A 3850-nucleotide genomic window follows, 5' to 3' on the forward strand; every position below is an offset into this window, starting at 1 on the left:
CTATCTATCTATCTATCTATCTATCTATCTATCTATCTATCTTTCTATCTATCTATCCTGTCTGTCTGTCTGTCTGTCTGTCTGTCTGTCTGTCTGTCTGTCTGTCTGTCTATCTATCTATCTATCTATCTATCTATCTATCTATCTATCTATCTATCTATCCTGTCTGTCTGTCTGTCTGTCTGTCTGTCTGTCTGTCTAGCATATAGGTTGAATAAATCAGGGCTTTTCAACCTTTTCACCCATTGTACCACTTTTAGGATATGGCAATATCCGAGTACCACCAGTCGCCTAGCAAGGTGTCAAAAACTTGATGACCCCCCCCAAAAGGAAAAAAGTGATAAAGTACAGGTAATCCTCGACTTACAACAGTTCGCTTAGTGACTGTTCGAAGTTACAATGGCACTGAAAAAAGTGCCCCCAAGCCACAGCCAAGCAAGACACCTGCCTGCTCACCCTGCGGTGCTCTTCCTCCTGTCCGAGGTTTTCATTGTTGTGAGCATTTCTCTTGAGGATTGGCAGCGGGGGTGGGGTGGGGGGGTGTTTGGTTTTTATTCCCCCCCCCCATCTGCTGGGTGGTTGCAGCAGGTTTTGGTCACTTCACATGACCCTGGGACACTGTGACCATCATAAATATGAATCAGTTGACAAGCATCTGAAGGTAAATCACAAGACCCTGGAGATGCTGCAACATTCCAGCTGATCGACGCTTCTTCTGGGCTCAGCAGAAGTGCCAGGATCAGTGCTGCTTTCCAGCTGATTGGTGCTTCTTCAGGGCTCAGCAGAAGCACCAGGACCAGCGCCAAGCTCCAGCTGGAGCCTGGCGCTGATCCTGGCGCTTCCACTGAGCCCTGACAGCCCTGAAGTAGCGCCGATCAGCTGGAAAGTGGCTCTGACAGCCCTGCAGCTCCAGCCATCTCTCGCTCAGGCTTGTGTGGTGTTGCTACCGATTCAGCTCATTCCCCTCCCCTGCTACCACTTTTCTAGGATGGACACGTACCACCTGTCAAGTGCCAATGTACCACAGGTGGTACCCGTACCACTGGTTGAAAAGCCCTGGAATAAATGAGACTATACAGCTTTGCCTCATGTAATGTGCAGATTGGCTTCTTGACCTGTGTATAGTTTTTGCACGAGAACAATGAGATGTTCTGGGATTCCCATTGCACTGCTGGACACATCTACACAGTCAAAGGCTCATCTATAATCGGTGGGGCACATATTAACTTCACTTTTGTAATCTTTGGCTTTCTCAATTATGCAGCATGCATTAGAAATAATGTTTTGGGTCCCTCTGCATTTTTTTAAAGCCATCTTGAAAGTTGGGCTTTTTCTTTTCTATGTAGGATTCTATTTCGCATTGGATAATTCTAAGCATTATTTGGCTAGCAGGTGAAATTAAGTATGCACACACTGCCGAGTTTCCTTTCTGTGGTATTGGTATATAGATCAAGGTCTTTCTTATCTGTTGGCCACTGGGTTGCTCACTAGACTTAGTGGCATAGTTTGGTTAGATCTTTTATGTATTCTTCTTATGTTACTTTCTGAAGATAATTTTTGAAAATAACTATTTCTGAGGAAAATTCCATCAATTCCGGAAGCCTTCTGATTTGACAATGACTGCAGTGTTAAGCTAATCTGATGTTCTAATGCTAGATGTAAGTAGCAAATATCTTCCAATGCATCTTGGATGTTGACATCTTTACTCCTTCCACCTTTATGGGATTTATCAGTTACTATCTGTCCATTAGAAACCTTTCAAATACAAAATTCCAGGTTGGAACAAATTCAAGATAGGAATCAAGATCTTTTGAAAGGCCTTGTTTTCTATGTCTGCTTTCATCTTTGATGTTTTTACAGGTGTTGTAATACTGCTCTGGATCTCTTCTAAGATGTCTGAAATTCTGTTCTTTCCTGAGATTTTTGTCTTTCATAGCTTTGGTTTCTCTTCTTTTTATTTATTTTTTGGCAATTTCCATGGTTAGTTCCAATATCCAGTTGCTTTCTTCCGCTTTTAGGTCTTTGGCAGTCTCTTTTCACCTTCATCCTTAGCAACATTTGTATTTATTCCACAGCTCTGGTTCCCTATCAAGGAAGTTCAAAACTTCAAAATGATTCCTGATGTTCTCTTTAAAAATGGTAGGCATTATGCCCAAGTTCATTTTGTAAAAACAGGTTGATTTTCTGCTGCTTGACCTTGGAACTTGCACATGGGTGGTTCCTGCTTTGTTCTTCAAGCAGCCCCTGACCACATCTTTTTCTTATAACTGAACTCTTTCACTTCCTTGTGCCAATCATGTCATCTGTTTCATTTCCATGTACTCCATTTGGTGCTGTCACTTATCTGACGACAGTGTTAGCAATGAAGAAATATTTGGATTAGCAGACAGTGCTGAGTCATTCTCTTTCTTCATTTGATTTCTTCAGCCATACAGTCCAACCACATTTTCCTCCATATTTCCAACTTTGGCTTTCTAGTTTCTAATGACAAGCAGCATATCTTGCTTTTATGTTCTGTCAAATTCAAATTGAATGTGACCATAAAACTAGATACTTCAAGGGTACTTTAAAAAAATCCTCAGCGCTTCCTCAGTAGCATATTGAGTGCCATCCAACCTCGGGCTCATCAGCCTGCCCTGTATTGTCAATAACTTCATATTGGCTGTCCATGTGGTTTTCTTGGTAAAATGCAGAAGTGTGGTTTATCATTGTCTTCTTCCATACAGTATGAAATGATTATTGTTGTTACTAAAAGAGTGGTCTGCCTCCAGTATCTTCTTATATCGCTGCTGTCCAACATAAGTGTTTGCTTACTTTAGCTGGGTAGCTGGGATGACTTTCATACCTTTGGTTCCATGACTTGGGTTTTTAATCCTGCTGGAATAATATACTTCTGGTGTTCTTTGCTCATCATTCCTGACATTGAATGACAATGGATATTTGTGGAAGACAGGCTGTTTTGAATTATTTTAAGATAGGTTTCTCTAACCTGGGCCCTTCAGTTACATTGACATACGGTAACTCCAATTATCCTGATAACATGGCTAATGACTATGAATTGGTTGGTATGATAGATTTGGAAGATACCAGATTGGTGAAAACCACTTTAAGCACAGTTGGCAATTTATCAATAAGAAGTAGAAACAAAAAGGAGCGAGAGCTTTTGGCCAGTGGTTATAATCTTGTTTTTATTCATATGTGAAATATTGAAGATACATGTGAAATCTAATATCCCAAAATAGCAAGGAATTGGGTTTGCATTATCATATTGCGGTACCATCTTGCTGATTTTGACTCGTCCACAACGATATCATTGCATCAAACTAAAGTCACTGAGTAAGCTTTCACAACAGATTGTGGAATTGAATCTGAACCTCTGCAATTCTAGTTAAACACCCCAACCATTTTATTACATTTCATATGCATCTCGTTAAAAAAAATTGTTTACCAGACGCTTGAACATTTCCTGGTTCTTACAACTATGCCATTGTGATCTGGGCATTTGCCAACTGGCTTAGATTTCTGACAATTGCACATCTCCTGGTCACATGACCTTGATTTGTGAACTTCCCTGCCAGTTTCCCACAAGCAAAGTCAGTGGGAAAGACCGCAGGAAGTTGGAAGTATGCACACACAAAGAAAATAAATTAAGCCCCCCAAAGTCCAACAAACTTGCAAACACAGCAAAAAGCAAGCACAGTGGGGAAAAGTCCAAAGGTCCAAATGTCATAGCCGGGTTGGTAACCAGTCCAGGTCCAGAGTAAAAAAACACAACAATTCAAGGTGAGAGACAAAGCACACAAAGTCTAGGTCAATGGACAGCCTAAGTCAGGGGTGTCAAAATGCCGGC

This window comes from Protobothrops mucrosquamatus, unplaced genomic scaffold (genome assembly GCF_001527695.2).
Source record: "Protobothrops mucrosquamatus isolate PMUCROS unplaced genomic scaffold, P.Mucros_1.0 scaffold874, whole genome shotgun sequence".
Classification (NCBI taxonomy): Eukaryota; Metazoa; Chordata; class Lepidosauria; order Squamata; family Viperidae; genus Protobothrops; species Protobothrops mucrosquamatus.